Raw genomic sequence first — 17,394 nt, 5'->3', positions numbered from 1 at the left:
CCTTCTACTATTTCCCTCTTCTAACACCCCCTTCTTCTATTTTATTTTACCCCTTTTGATGATTGGGCCCCAAGGCTAAGGTTCATAAGGGTCATTTCCATTAATGAAATGACCCTATGATCAAGCCGAAAATGAATCCCTACTTAGGGAACATATGCACCCACGTGGCACATTTTTTCACCTTCTTTTAAAAATAAAAAATGATCGAGTTATTTGAAGTTACCGCCACGTGGCGGGGAGGAAAGGGTGCCTAACACCTTCCCTTTTCTCCAACCGAGCCGCTTACCCAAATCTCGAGGTTTGACTACCCCTTATCCATTGTGAGTCACTAAAATGCCAAAAATCTCATCTTTTGGAAAATGTACCCCGGGTGACCATTCACACCCACTTCCAACTTGAATGGTGGCGACTCCAAATCATTGTAGATGTAGTCATCATAATGACGAAATCACGCGTCTACACCTAGCATAGTCAAAACTATATCATATTTTCTCTTATCTGATTTTCAATTTTACTTATAAAACAAATGGAATAGAAATCACAAAGAATCGTGATTGCTCGTTAGTTTTGATTTTAAAGAATCAGATGAGAAAAACAATTCCTATTGATAATAAAATTCAATTCTTTTTTTATGTGCAAGCTTTTTTCCATCACAAAATATGAAAAATTGATTTCTAGAAATCATTCAAAGGTTTAATTTTTTTAAGAATACAAAATATCATCTACAAAAGAATCAAGAACATAATTATAATTTATTCTAATAATTATTCATTTTGATATTTATATAATAAAATAAAATAAGTTATTTTTCCTAAATGTTTATTCCCTTAAAGAGCGGTTCAAATTCAATCTCACATATATTTTGAGGAATAATTTTAATTTTATTTACTTTTCTATTTTTCTTTTCATGAATGCCCTTTCATCAAATTTTTTTTCTTGTCCACCTCTTATCAATGATACCTCTCGTATTTTATTCTTTTTCCTCTTTTCCTTTTTATTTTTTATTTTTATTTTTTATAATAATTATCCCTTAATTTTATTACTTTTACCCTTCTACCCATTTTTAATAATAATTATACAATTTTACTGTTTTTTTCTTTTTAACCTCCTAAACCTTAAAAAAAAAAAGAAAAAAAAAAAAGGGATGTCTGAGCCATAGACACGAGCAAAATCTAGTAAGTACGTACATTCTGAAATGGATGTACGTTCTTTTAGATTATGTAACAATAATACAATACAACTGACAGCAGGATGAATGGACAAAAATACCCTCATACGAACTCTTCAATGGCCAACCTTTCCCATCGTCCTGTTCTCGTTTTCCTTTTTCTTTCTCATCAAGTCTTTCCTCTACCTTTCTGCCTTCTTTCTCTCACCAAACCCTAACTAGATTCTCTCATCCCATGTAGGATTGTAGATCACTGGGAACTCAGAAGAGTTTTATTTTCCTTCGGATCTCTAGCTGTGTTGCATATTTGATCTCTCTCGCTCTATAAGAATCCAAGAAAGATCTGGTTTGGTTTGGTCGATCAGGAGAGATCTTTCTTCTGATGTTGTAATGGAGAAGGAGGGAATTTTTAGCTTTCTTAATTGCTTATGTCATGGATCACGATCTTCAACATCATGGAACCCATTTAATCGATTTCAGTTTAATTTCGAGAAAGGCAGAGAAAGCAGGTGAGATCGTCAATGAGGTTAGTTTCTTTGTCGATCCTATTTTGAATCTATTTTTTGTGCTGCTTTAGTTTGTGTTGATTTTCAAGGAAGTTAAAAAGTGTTTTTGCTACTTTAATTTGCTGGCGATTTAATGAGATGTTTATTTGCAGAGAAATTATGTGTATTATTTCTAAATATCAAGATCTATTGGTTTTTTTGCAATACATTGGTCAATAACTTTCTACACATTTTTCCCCCTATATGCGTAATACATTGTTACACCAAAGCTCTGTTTGGAAAAGCTGTATGTAAAATTGCTGATGCTGAATTAAGTTGCTGAAGCTGAGAGAAAGTTGCTGTTGTTGTTGCTGAAACAACTTGTTGAATTGACTGTATTGTTTGGTAATATATTGTTTAATTGTGCTGTTAAGATGTTAAATTGTTTGATAACCTGTTATCTAGAATTTGTTGGATGAAATTAAAAATAATAATAAAAAAAAGATTATTTATCTTATATAAGTACTAATATGTTAATAATAAGTATAAACATAAGATTTAATATTAAAAATAAAAACATGAAAAGAAACACAAAAGAGAAAATTTACAACAAAAAAAATGACCATCCAAAAAAATCTGAATCAAGAAATCAGAGAAAAACCTATCAAATTCTTGAATTATAATTTTATAATATCTTGTTCAAGAAGACCCAAACAACCATCAAAGGGGTCGTAAATAATAATATGACTATGATTATACTAGAGAACCACTAACTTTTTACATCCACTTTCTTAAATTATTTATCATGCCCCAATTAAAGATTAATACACGTTTCAAACATTACAAAGGTTCAGCTCAAATTATAATCTCAACATTAAAAACATTATAACACTTGTTGAATTGTTGTTTACAAATATGATTAGGCTCTTAAAATCCTAAACCCAAAAAATAGAAATCTAACAAAAAAAAAAAGTGAATTTATATTGGCACCCCAACTTTTACTTATTTTAAATCATTCAGACATTTTTAACTCTTAGTGCACCTATGCTGATACCCAAACACAAACCCATTTTACTAATCAAATACTAATGATAGAAATACCAAAAAAGAAAAAATTATTTCTTTTTTATCTTAATATTTTTGGGTTTTCATCTTAGATCTAGATTAGTTTTAGTCCAATTTTCAGAATTTTTGGAGTGTTAGATCAAGTATTTTTTTGAGGATTTTATATATAGTCAACAAAAATAAGAAAAAAATCAATAAAATTACCTGGAGCTACTACCCTTCAACTGGTGAACGTGGGCATCCACTTTTTTGAAATCTACACTTTGTTGATCTCTATACAAGAAAATAAATAAAGAGAAGTAAAACAGTTGGGTATCTTTTCTTCAAGTTTATCTTCAATTTTTTTAAAATAAAATTAAAAAACCCAAACATAAAAATCCAAGAAAAAGAGAAGAAACGAAAGAGAGAGAGAGAGAGAAAAAAAAAGAGGGAGCTTGAATCCTTACAGAGCTCTGGTCAACTCATTTAAAAGTTTCTCAGAATCTTCAAAGAAGAGAGACACAATTTCAAATACAAATTCTGGGTTGCTCTCATCTTGCAGTTGTTGAAGTTGGGTAAACTGGTCATCCAGAAAACCCTTCTCACCCCCACCATCACCATCACCATCACCAACACGAACCAACCCATCATCAAAACCAACCCCAACAAACAAAAAAGCAATAAAAATAGATCTGTATCTAAATATTGTTTATTTGTTGCTGTTTTTTCTTTTTCTTCTTTTCTTGGATAATGAGGGGAGGTAAAGAAGATGACGAGGGGATTGTTCTTGACTGGTTGAAATCCATGACATATACTCTGTTTTTGCGGAAACATGCGGAGGCTCGTTGAAGTGTTGATTGTCGAGGGATTCGGCTTATTTTTCTGAATCAATCGACAACCAAAAGGAGTTGTGAACGGTTCCAAACACTCGAGTTGCAAAAAACGGAACGTGTTCGACGGATTTTTACCTTCGCACGGCTGTTCCAAACAGAGCACAAGTCATTTTAAATATTAAGATCAGACCATATTAGTTTAAAATTAAGATTAAATCAGATAAGAATTTACCAATAACTAGGTTTCCTTATTTTATTTTCTATTTAGACCCTTTTAGGGTGATTGTAATTTAATTGCTTATTAATTGATTTATTTGTTTATCATGGTATCTCAGAACAAATCATCCAACTTCATGTGCTATATTGGTTGTCCCTCCTGGTAAAATGTTTTTCCACCAACATCATCACTAAACCTCAGCCCTTTCGCATTTTTCTAATCACGTAGAAATTTTATCCATGATCATCCCAAGCTTTGTTAATAGCTTGGCATTTTCTTGACCCACCTTCTCTCCTCCCCCTGCTTACTAAAGGTTGTGTTTTTTTTTATGGGAATCAATGAATCAATAACCTTTATTTATAGGGTGGGGATAGAGGGCCAAGTGTTTCTATTCTAGTTAGGTCTCCTAACCAATCAAGGAAATTGATAATAATGGAACTTCTTGTTTTCCCAATTTAGCTTGTACTAAGATTCCAATTAGGATTGGAATTTAGAGAATCCAAGTATCTTTAGAAACCCAAATCAAGATAGCCAGATATTGGAAAATCTTACATCACTACTAAAGTCTATGCGAGATTTGCTCCTAGGTGAAGGCACTAGTTGCAACAAAATTTAGAGTCACTTAATTGGTAACCCTTGTGTCATCAATAATCATCTAATCCTAGCCATAGTTTTAAAACTTGAAACCTTGACTTGACTCATACTTAAATTTCCATCAAGTCTAGTCAAGTTGAAAACCTGCAAGTCAACTCGGACGAGCCAAATACTATTGGTTTTCTCCCCAAAGCTAGATCATTAATTTACACTTCTCTTCAACCTTAAGATCTATCTTCAATCTTCATATCTCACGATCAAGATAGGATTTTTGGGGAAATAGAAGACGATAAGTATATGGGTAGAAAAGGGTTTTCTTCAAGTGGTTGAAGATGAGGTTGAATAGGTTTAAGAGTTTGAAGATTATGACTTTTTAGGTAGAAAATCTAAGGGATTTTTTCTTCGAGTAGTTGAAGCTGATGGATTGAAGAAGAGGTTGAATAGGTTTAAGAGCTTGCAGATGATAGATTTTTGGGTTGAAAAATCAAAATATTTTTTTTCAAGTAGTTGAAGTTGGTTCAAGATGGGGTTGACTATATTTAAGAGCTTGATGATTGTGGATTTTTGGCTAAAAAATCAAGGATTTTTTCTTCAAGTGTTTGAACCCAATAAATAGATGAAGTATAAAATGTTTTTTTTGGAGAAAAATCAGAAGAATATTGCAAGACATGGAACTTTTGATGCAATAGTTGGCTGGTCCCCCTCATAGTTTTAAAATTTATCGAGTTGATTTGATTTGCCTACAAAGTGACACTATAGTAGAACTTGTTGGAACCAACTCGTCAAGTCAATTCAAAAACTTGGACGATTCAACTCGAAAAGTTAATCAAGTTGGGTCGAACATGCACCTAGTCGGGCTACAATTCTACGTCTAAAACACTTGAATTTTTCTTCAAAAAATTCTTAATATTTCTCCTAAAATTTTGATCATCTTTAAGCTTTTTAACCAATTCAACATCGTCTTCAATCCATTGGCTTCAATCTCTTGGAGAATTTTTTTGATTTTTTCCACCTATAATTTCATCATTTTCAAGTTCTTGAAGATAATCCTTGGATTTTTTTATCAAAAAATCCAGTTTCTTCAAACTCCATATTCAACCACTTGGAGAAGATCTTTTCTACCAAAATTTCGTCGTCTTCTACTTCCCCAAAATCCTAACTTGTTCGTGAGGTATTAAGGTTGAAAGAGATAGATCTTAAAGTTGAAGAGGAGGGTACAATTTTATCTTATATATTTAAGATGACTGGTTTTGGAGCAAAAAAGCAAGGGTATTTGGCTAGAGGTTGAAGATGACATTTTATGTTATTTGATATTTTAATTTGACTCATTTGAGTCAACTCATGAGTTTTGATTTAATTCAACTTGATGGACATTGAAATCAATTCAAATTTTTGAGAATAAAATTAGTGTCGTGTTGGAGTAACATTGTGGGGGACATCGTGGGGGACATTTCTAATGTGGATGTGTGTCATAACCATAGATGCGTTTCATCGAGATACAAGTGAGATCTCAATGAAAAGCATCTATGGATATGACACACATTCACTTCAGAAATGTCCCCCACAATGTTACTTCAGCATTATCCTAAAAACTATGGCCCCTCCAAGTAGCAAAACTCATGTGAGGAGCCCAGTCAGTAAATTTGATCCCTTTCTAAGTGGAGGTTTTGAAGTTTGGGCTTGAGACTAGTCCTTCCTTCTAGTCATCAGAAAGGGGGGGAACCACAAGTACTTTCTCCATATATTTTTTCCAACTCTTACCTGCACACCCATTCAACGTTGTTATTGGTTCCTGTTAAGGAATATTTTCTAGATGGAATTAAGAATTGAATAATGTGATATGGCTAATCTAGAGGCCACCCATCTATCTTAGCAAGGAACAAGGGGATTATTTGGCTGTAATAGAGATAATCCTTTAGTAGACTAGTCAATTGTTTCATGAAGGGCTCCAAGATCACGAGGAGAAGCATTTAAATAGGTTCACAAGGCTAACATCAAGGTGGTATAACATCACGTGTGAAATGATGTCGACCAGGGATATGCCCATCTTGTTATAGTTTTTTCAACTCTTGTTGGATGCATCCCATGTATAGTTTTGATCTAGAGCCTTCTATATCAAATTGAAACATAATCTAACAACCAAACCATGAAAAATAATAAACTATAATGAATTGTTGTATTGAACCTGATCAAAGTTTCAAATAAAAAAATTGATCTACAATAAAGGGACAACTTCTCCTCACTTCCCTATAATTTGTGTTGATGGGGCATAATGTATTGGGAAAGGGGAGCGCCATTCTTCTGTGGCGGGATATTTGGATTCGTTGATCTTGTTTTCCTACAATGCACATATCTAGACAACTGACTCCGTGACAAGCATATTTGAAAGGGGTTAGATTTTTCATTCCATTTAGTCATGAATTAAGGTTATAGAAATTAGGGGAAATGATAATAAATAAATAAAAACTATTAAAATAAATATTAATAAAAAAAAAGTATTAATTTTTTTGAAATTACATATACAAACCAAAATTGTCACTTCAAGTAGTGGAATTTGAAAATTACAAAATTGTCCCTATCAAACGCCACTTGAAGTGGTTGAAAAAATATTTTAAAAAAAACATGCCACTTGAAGTAACTAAAATTCAATGTTTTTTTTTTTTAAATGTGCCACTTAAAGTGGCGACTTATTTTTTAATTTTTAAATTTACCACTTGAAGTGGCACAAATTTCATCTTCAACTTGACAAAAGCTCCTTCTTTCATCTTGTTCGTGATCTTGATTTAATTGATCTTAATCTTGATCTTGATTCTTATTTTTTAAAACATTTCATATAGGTATAGATCTATATGATATCGATTGATGATATAAATGTATCTGTATCATGTAAATTTTTGGTTTCAATATATAGATATAGATCTTGATGATATCAATCGATCACGAGAGGTCCTTGCTGCTACTATTGATTTTGAGCACTACCAACGCATTAGATGACTACATCACAATTCATGTCTGTGTTATGCCTTAGTTGAAAGATTTTGACCACAAACTTGCACGTTCCACCTTCCATTTAGAGAGATAACGATCACTTTAGAGGATACTCTTCATTGTTCAAGACTTAGAATCGACAGACACCCTGTTGTTGTGCCACATACAACGAGAAAAGATTATCCCAATTTGATCTCTGTGTATCTGGGAGTTCTATCTCTTTTTTATGGACACTCTCCCTTCAATGTTATTAGCCTTACATGACTATATAATACATTTGGGGGATTGTCAGATAAACAGATGTTCATAGATGAAATAAAATTTAATTATTTATTGTTATTAAAATATTTATATTTTATACATATAAATTTGATATTATTTATTAATATTTTAATTTTATATCAGGTATAACGTTATACTTATGCTTATTTATTGGCACCGTGTGGAGCAACATTATTTCCAGTTAGATTAAATAAGATTATTGATACCAGTTTACTATATTTCTTTAGGAATTTATACCAAACATCTTGTTATGCTTGGGGTGTTGTTATTCTAGCATATTTGTATCATAGGAAGATCCAAGTACTTCCTCCGCATATTCTTTCCAACTCTTGCTTGTACACCCATTCAATGTTGTTGTTGGTTCTCGTTTATGAATATTTTCCAGATGGAATTAAGAATTGAATAATGTGATATGGTTAATTCAGAGGCCACCCATCCATCTTAGCAAAGAACAAGGGCATTATTTGGCTATAATAGAGATTGAATCTTTTAGTAGACTAGCCAACTATTTCGTGAAGAGCTCCAAGATCATGAGGAGAAGCATCTAACTAGGTTGAAAAGCCTGGCATCAAGGTGGTATAACATCATGTGTGAAATGATGTTGACTAGGGATATATCCCCTGACTCGTAAGTATAGGTTTCTTTATTGGTAATCGTTCGTGTGCCCATTTTTGTAATAATGACGTATATTCAAGAAGCTTTTTTGGTCGCTTTTGCTCATTCCTTACAAATTTGCCCAGAGAATAATATAAGTATGCTAGAACAGCGGCATCCCAAACATAACAAGATGTTTGAGATAAATATTTGAAGAAATATAGTTGACTAGTGTCAACAGTTTTATCCAATCCATCTGGAAATATTGTTGTTTTACATAGTTCTAATAGATAGATACAAATATAACATTGTATCAGATACAAAATTAAAATATTAATAAATAATATCAAATTTATATATATATATATTTTAATAATAATTAAATGTTACTTCATTTATGAATATATGTCTATCTGGCAATCTTCCAAATGTATTACGTAGCCAAGTAAGGTTAATAAGACTGAAGTGAGAGTGTCTATCAACAAGAGATAGAACTCGATTAAATTGGTACAATACTTTGTCGCTGTATGTGACACAACAATAGGGTGTTTGTCGATCTTAAGTCCTAAACAATGAAAAGTATCCTCTAAAGTGATCGTCATCTCTCCAAATGAAAGGTGGAACATGTAAATCTGTGATCAAAATCTTTCAATTACGGCATAACACAGACATGAATCATGATGTAGCCATTTGATACGCTGGTGATAGTCAAAACTAGCAGTAGCAACAAGGGTTTCTCACGAGCCATTAATGTACCAATCTCTAAAAAATTGCGATTGATATTGTACTTTTAAACAATATGCACAATCAAACTGCATTATTAATAAAATTAACTATTCAAAAAACTATAGAATTCTAATCAATCCACATTATTAATTTTTAAATGAATCTTTATTACTTTAAATATAGAATTCAAACCATTCCCATCTAAATACCACTTGATATGTGACTCTGACGATCATTTATAATATTAGTTGTAATCAGACCTCTAGAAATACGTCTGTCATTGGTTGCCATCCGATACAACAAAAATAATTATATAACACATTATTCAAACATTTAAACTTTTTTTTTACTTATAAAATTATTTATTACACCTCAATCATGATCTTGATGATCTATATCTTAGATCAAGATCTTGATCAATTGATATCATCAAAATCTATATATTGAAATCAAACAGTTATATGATATAGGTACACTTATATCATCGATCGATATCATATTGATCTATATCTATATGAAATGTTTGAAAAAAAAAAAAAGGAAAAATAATCAAGATCTTGTCCGAAGTAATCAAGATCAAGATTGTGATCTCCATTTAATCAAGATCTCACTTGTATTTTAAGAGGATCGAAGGGTACCTTTTTCTTCAACCAACATTGAATGAGGAAAGAAGAAGGGCAAAAGGAGGAAGGAGGAAGGGGAGCTTCTGTCAAGTTGATGATGAAATTTTAAGTGGTGCAAATTAAAAAAAAAAAAAAAATCACTACTTTAAGTGGTGTGTTTTTTTTTAAATATTTTTTTCCGCCACTTAAAGTGGCGTTTGGCAGGGACACTTTGTAATTTTCAAATTCTGCCACTTTAAGTGGTGATTTTGATTCGTATTTGTAATTTCAAAAGAATTTTTTTTTTGATAAATATAAGCTTGTATTAAAAAACGGAACGAGAAGATGAGGCTGAGATAGCCCCCCAATACAAGATTAAAAAACAGTAAGAAAAAACAAAGAAAGGAAAAAAAAACTCCCCAAGAAGGGAGGACCTAATCACAAATAGCTTCCCAATTACTAACAAAATCATGGAAGCACACTCCCTCAAAGTCTCTACTCAACTTTGACCAAAGGAACAGAAATCCCAGAATCTCTAAAATCACAGAGTAAGTTGAGCTCTCCTTGCCATGAAATACTCTGTTGTTCCGCTCTCTCCAGAGACCCCAAGCAATGGCCGATGGAAGGATAGCCCAAAGGTGTTTTTTTCTCGAAGAGAAGATATTAAAAGTCCAACCCTCTAAAAGCGCAAAAAAAGATAATGGAAGAACCCAATCCACCTGAAAGCGAGAAAAGAAAAACATCCAAATAACACGGGAGAAAGAACAATGGATTAGGATATGATTAGCAGACTCCCCATCCCTCGAGCAAAGAAAACAAAAATTAGGGGTGATCCACCCCCGACAAATCAAAGTATCCAAAGTGAGGATTCTCCTCAAAGAGGCAAGCCAGACAAAGAAAGACACCTTAGAAGGAACAAAAGCAGACCAAATGATAGTAGGAGAGAAAGAAACCTCACTCAGAGGGAGAAGGCAAGAATAGAAAGACTTGACAGAGAACTTCTTATCCTTAGCCTTGATCCATTCTCTTCTATCTTGCTCATTCTCTCTAAGTTGGATCGAGTTTAGGAGATCTAAGAAAGATGCAACCTCCATCAATTCCCAATCATTGAAATTCCTCCTAAATCCCAGATCCCAAGAATCAGTATTCCCATTTCGAGTCAGACATTGCCTCACTGAATTATTCTTTTTTAAAGAGCAAGCGTACAAGGATGGAAATTGAGTCGACAGAGATGAAGTTCCACACCATCGATCCTCCCAAAATCTAACCTTATCCCCCAATCCCACTTTGAATCTAATCTCCCTATCAAATTTATCGACTCCCTTCAAAATGCCTCTCCACACACTACACCCGTACGTACCTCTCGCCTCATCACTATACCAACCATAACCCTTCTCACCATATTTAGCCTGAATCACTCTCCTCCACCAATTTTCTCTTTCTTCCCCAAATCTCCAGAGCCACTTGCCCAGAAGAGCTTTATTTGTAAGTCTTAAACCTCTAATCCCCAAGCCTCCATTCTTCTTTGGAGTGCAAACCATCTTCCACTTCACCAAGTGATACTTTCTGGCACCATTATTATCATTCCACAAAAAAGTTTTCATGAGTCTTTCAATCTTAACTTCCACTGACTTAGGCAAAGAGAATAAAGATAAGAAGTAAATCGGCATGCTCGTTAAGGTACTTTTGATCAACGTAACCTTACCCCCTTTAGACAAATATTTTGTCTTCCAAGTACTCAACCTCTTTTCCATCTTCTCAATAACTCCCTCCCAAATGTTTCTACTACAATACGGAGCCCCTAACGGAAGACCTAAATAGGAAGAAGGGAGTGTATCACTTCTGCACCCCAGAATAGCTGCTAAACCTGGAATGTTCGGCACCTCACCAACCCCAAATAGCTTGCTTTTCTGCAGATTAACATGTAAACCTGAAATTGCTTCAAAACAACCTAAAAGAACCCGAAGAACTCTCACCTGTTCTCTCAAAGGATCTAAGAAAACAATGGTGTCGTCCGCAAATTGTAAATGAGAGATCAAAGGGCCCTCATTAGTCACTCTAAAGCCAGATAACCTCCCTATCGCAACCCCCCTCCTAAACAGATTACCCAAGGCCTCTGCCACTATAAGAAAAAGAAAAGGGGATAACGGGTCCCCCTGTCTCAAACCCCTAGAGCTCCTAAAATACCCTGCTGGACTACCGTTTACTAAGATCGAAAAAGAAACCGAAGTTACACACTTCATAACCCACCCAATCCACTTGGAACCAAAGCCCATCCTACCCAGCATATACTCCAAAAAATCCCAACTCACGTGATCATACGCCTTTTGCATATCGATCTTCCCTATGAGCCCCAACTTCTTATCTTTAATCCTAGAATCTAGACATTCATTAGCCATTAACACACCATCCAGAATTTGTCTACCCCTAATGAACGCGCCTTGTTCCAAGCCAATTAACTTCTTCAGAACTTCTTTCAATCTGTTTGCCAACACCTTGGAAATTATCTTGTACACCGATCCCACTAAACTGATAGGTCTGAACTCACTCAAGTCAATTGCCCCCACTCTCTTGGGAATCAGAGCCACAAAGGTATTATTAAAACCGTAATCCAAACAATTTTTTTCCTGTAACTCCCAAATCACCTTCATGAAGTCTGCCGCTATAATATCCCAACAATGTTTGAAAAATTCCATTGTAAATCCATCGGGTCCCGTCGCTTTGTTCCCACCCATGGAGACAATTACTTCTCTCACTTCAGCTTCCCCAATCTGCCTTTCCAACCAAGCACTGTCTTCATGGGTCAACGTATTGAATATGAGATTGTTGGGACGAGGTCTCTTATTCTCTCTTTCCCTATAAAGCTCTTTGTAGTAGCCCACTACACCCTCTCTAATCCCCTCTTCACCTTCCACCATACTCCCATTAATCAACAATTTGGTAAGTTGGTTGTTTTTTCTATGATAATTGGCCACCTTGTGGAAGAACTTCGTGTTGTTATCCCCCTCTTTAAGCCACTTAATCCTGGATTTTTGCCGCCAGCTTATCTCCTCCATCAAAGCCACCCTTTGGAATTCTAGTTTAAGCTCAGTTCTCTTCACTCTTTCCTCTATTTCTAGCTCCCCCACTTCCTCCTTGGAATCTAGAACTTCAATTTCCTTGAGGATTTCCCCCTTTCTCAAATCTACCCTCCCCACTTCTTCCTTATTCCACCCTTTCAATTTTTCTTTTAGGTATTTGAGTTTATTCTTGAAAATAGCTCCCGGATGCCCCACCATAGAAAATTCTCTCCACCAGCCTTTAACTAGATCTGCAAAATTTGGGTGAATAAGCCACATATTCTCAAAACGGAAAGGAATCGGTCTAGTTCGAGCTTGCCCCGCCTCCATCACTATAGGGGTATGATCTGACACTAGACTGGGAGCAGCCGTGTGTACCACATCACGAAACTTATCCTCCCACTCCCCGCTTATCAAAAATCTATCTAACCTGGACATCCTAGGATTAACCTGATTATTAGACCACGTAAACCTCCTACCAAGCAAGGGCAAATCCATTAATGCAAATCTACTTATGAAATCATTGAAGTCCCTCATCCCCTTAGTGATTCTCTGTCCCCCATTCTTCTCATTGTTGAACCTGATGACATTGAAATCCCCACCCAGAACCCACGGCTTATCCCAATAACCCGCAATATCCTCCAATTCTTCCCAAAATTGAAGTCTCTCCCTGCTAATTGTAGGACCATACACCCCAGAGAAAACCCATTGAAAATCCTCATTCACGCACTCACAAAGGATGGAAATCGAAAAAGCCCCAACTAGGTTATCAATCACTTGAATCAAATCTTTGTTCCACATCAAAATAATGCCACCTGCACTCCCTAAAGCTGGAAGAGCAACCCAACCAATATTCCCCCTCCAAAGCTCCTTTATCGTCCTGTCCTCACAAACCTGAAGCTTCGACTCCTGAAGGACAACTAAGATAGGCCTTCTTGAAGTGATAAACGCTTTCACTGCCGCCCTCTTCCTTTTATCCCCTAAACCTCTCACGTTCCACGAAAAATTTTTTATCGACATAAGAAACTACATTCGAACCCAAGCCTAAGCTACAAACCGCCTCTACCATTTTTCCACCTCATTGGCCAATTTTGGCCTATGTAGCCTCTTCACAGATTCCATGGGGGCCACCACAACCACCTCGTTCGCTTGACCATCTCTGAAGGTTTGGATTTCCTGTCTATCTACAACACCTAGGCCCATTTCATCATCCCCTACTCCACTTACCTTGCTTAGCTCCTTCAACTCTGCCTCGAGGAGAGCTCTATCCTTCGAATCTCCTATTACAACTCTTAAGATAAGCGAGCACTCCTTGTCCTCTGTCTCAGGTATAATACCAAATTCCTCTGCCATACTCAATGCTTGACTCACTAACCAGTCGACTGTTTCCACCTCAGTTTGATCTACCAAGTCTTCCACCTGAACCGATTTTGGATCCTCTAAACCTCTATCTTCCCAAGTTCCATCGAAATACCCTTCTGTCTGATTCAAACCAGTCACCTCTTCCTGAATCCGCGTCAAGGGAACCATAGATGAGGAAGACCGAGGGGCATCTATATTAGTCTCCCTCAAACTATCTTCCTCTAGAGAGAACTCACTGTCTTGAATAGAATCGGACAAGGCTAAAAGACGAAGATTCCTGTTAACAGAATACCAGGGGAACACAAAAAAGCAACAAGAAGTCCTAGCAGAACCCATACCGAAAACCAAAGAGGCATTGTACAGCGAAGGGAGGATAACGAAGGGGAAAGGAGTAAGAGATGAGTTTGAGATACCTTCTCTGGAGAATGTACCTCTACTATCCTTCTGTCCACTCCAAATGCTCGGGTACCCGGAATCCAGCGACAACCCCAGATACTCCCAAAGATAATTGCGACTTCTGTCCCAAGGCTTAAAGGCTGGTAGAAGAGAATCTGTTGAGCATCTTCCTTTCCTCTTCATCAGTTCCATGACTTTTCCGCCATGTTCAAGTATCGCCTCTGTATCGCCTTCCGTAATTGATAATGATCTGTGTCCACCGGTTGATTTCTGATGAGACAATCTATTTACAGCCTCAAACCCCATTGCCAACCTCGAATCTCTCCTAATGTCCCTGCGATCTGCTTCGTCTTTGTATTTCTCACTCACCTTCTGAGTTACTGTCTCCTTTATTGAATCTTCTGCAAGTTCCTTACTGGATAAGTTATTCTGTTTAAAAAGCCTTAACGATTTCCCACGGACCTGCTTAACCTTCAGCCCGACTCTTCTATTAATCGCAAATGGGCCTCCTTTTGCCTTACCAGTCCTAATCTTCTTGGACTTTCTTATTGGGCCTGCTAGAAGTCTCGAATCCAAGTTAATATTTAATAGACCTTCGCTGCCCAGACCCTTAACTGACTCGTACTGATCTAACGGTGCTTGCACTTGTCCAGGCCCACCATCATGGCTTTGGGCCCCAGAACTACTCAAACCCAGCCCAGTTATATGAGATATTCTCCGCTCTACCATACCATGCATGCGCAGCCACCTCATGTACTCTATGTTAATAGCTGCCTTAGCTAACAGCCTCCCTGTACCATCCTTTTTAACAGCCCCATTACGTGGCTTAAAATAGAAGTTGCTTTTGACACGAGGTTTAATGCTAACACGAACTTTGAATTTTCGTCGGCTTGATAACTTGTTACCCACGTCTCTTCCCATTGGTTTTGATAAGTCCCGGTCCATCTCGTTAACACCAAGCATCATCTTCTCCTGTTGACTCTCCCTAACCTTCGTCTGGCAGCAAACCTCATCCACGTTAGAGCTTCTCTCTGTAACCGTGTTGCTCACATCTGCGGCTACTTTCCTCGTATCCTCTACCGCTTCCTTACTTGATATGTCCTCAGCTCCCACTTCGATCCCTACCATATAGCGAAATAGTACCTTTTTATTAATAATTATATATATATATATATATATATATATATATATATATGTATGTATTATAATTTCCCCTAGAACTTATATAAACAAATGAAAGTAATACCTTTGTGTATTGATATCTTCATAATTCTGTACAGAAGAGGAAGATGAATAGAAAGAAGCTGAAAGTACTAAAGTAAGGGGTATGTATAAGTTCTAATTCTTAAAAATCTATATATTATACATGTCCTCTATTTCTATGAATATATCTAGTAGACACACGATAGCTTTTCTCGGTCACAAGTCATTTCCAATGATTTATCTGTTTGCAGTGATACTGTTGGGTCTCTTATTAAATTAGAAAAGTTTATCTTGTAATCCAATTGACACCAAGTTATCTTCTGTTCGGCTAGAAAACTTTTCCATCTTTTTTTTCTTTCTTTCTTTATTCTGCGTGTCTTGCCATCCTGTATGTGGTAAGTTTACTCTTTGTAGGTTTTCCATTCCTTCATCATTTGTTTTTGCAGGGTTCTATTGCATTCGAGTTGTATTGTTGAGCCATATTTGTAGGAATTGGAATCATACATATACTCACGAGTGCATTTTCTTTAGAAGCACAAAAATGATTGTCTTATTGAGCTTATTTAAGCTTAGAAATGTTAACAAGAGATGTAAGACACCTGTCATATTGGACTTTCATCTGTTGTCCAATCCAGAATTAATATTTAAGTGGTCCTTCATTTTTGTCAAATTAAGCTGTAATCACCACCTTAGAAAAATAACTGAAGGGTTTTGTTTTGCTTTTTATTTGGAATTGAAGTTTATGAGGTTTTTACTTATTAGACCAAAGGAAGCTTGACACAAACCAGGCAAAGAAGGTTGCATTAAAAGCCAATTAGGCTCTGCGGTAAAATAGACCATCTCTTTGAGGATCCAATCCATGGCTAGAGATGCTATTGAGACTGACATCACAAACATAGCACACAACAATGGTGGCCCAAAACTCAAGTTTATACAAAATCCAAGTTAGAAGAGCTACAGAGAGATAAAAATCCATAAGAGTTTTTGATAAGTGAGAGAATCTGATATCGAATGTAATGAGTCCGAGTTTGTATTCACAGAGCCCAATTAAAGGAGGCAAATTTGTTATCTTTGCATGATTAATTCCTTTCAAATCAAAGATATTAAGTCAAATTATAACTCTAAAGAACAATTTTATTTTAGTTCCGCGCCTGTATGGATTGCTTGTTTAGCACTCAAATAGATGAATTTTGCAAGAACATGGAGACAATAATATCATGATGGAGTACTATTTCAAATGTCATATGTGCACCAAAAGAATCTGTGTGTGTTTGTGTGTATTTAAGACCAATCAATATATAAGAAAACCCAATTGATAAGGCTATATAATATTTCAAATCCATTTTTTCACAGAAAAATCATTTTTTTTTTTTGTATGTTGCAAAACACCAACTCTGATAAATCTGAAAATTGCTCACACACAAACTTTGTACCCAATTCTTCAATCTTAAGTTCCATCTCCTTCAACTTTCATATCTCATGAACAAGATGTGATTATTGAGGAAGTAGAAGAGAATGGATTTTTGGGCATAAAAATCAAGGGTTTTTTTTGTGCAAGAGGTTGAAGTTGATGGATTTAAAATAAGATTCAATATATTTGAGAGCTCGAAGCTGATAGATTATTAAGAGAAAAAATTTTACGAGAAAAAAAAAAAAAATCAAGGGTTTTGGAAGTGGCGTTTCTGTCCTGACTCATTTGACAGAGAGTTGGTTTGAATTAGTATTGGGATAGTCACCTCAAAATCCAATCATATTGTGTCAACTCAGCCAAGTTTCAAGCCAAATTAAAATGAGCAGAACTTGCTATGAGATCATCTTATTTACCATATTTACCAAGATAA

General features: G+C 35.6%; 1 long non-coding RNA gene across 1 annotated transcript; it reads left to right on the top strand.

Moving 5' to 3' along the window:
* Window positions 1-1,220: 1,220 nt before the first annotated feature.
* LOC147390602 (uncharacterized) lies at window positions 1,221-16,286 on the top strand. The gene is made up of 2 exons (XR_015182542.1): window positions 1,221-1,694; window positions 15,631-16,286. It is a non-coding gene; the product is annotated as an uncharacterized LOC147390602 (long non-coding RNA).
* The last annotated feature ends 1,108 nt before the right edge of the window (window positions 16,287-17,394 follow it).

Source organism: Akebia trifoliata, chromosome 11 (assembly GCF_017979445.1).
Source record: "Akebia trifoliata isolate Shusen 1 chromosome 11, ASM1797944v1, whole genome shotgun sequence".
In the NCBI taxonomy this organism is placed as follows: domain Eukaryota; kingdom Viridiplantae; phylum Streptophyta; class Magnoliopsida; order Ranunculales; family Lardizabalaceae; genus Akebia; species Akebia trifoliata.
This window is presented reverse-complemented; position numbering and strand designations above follow the sequence as displayed.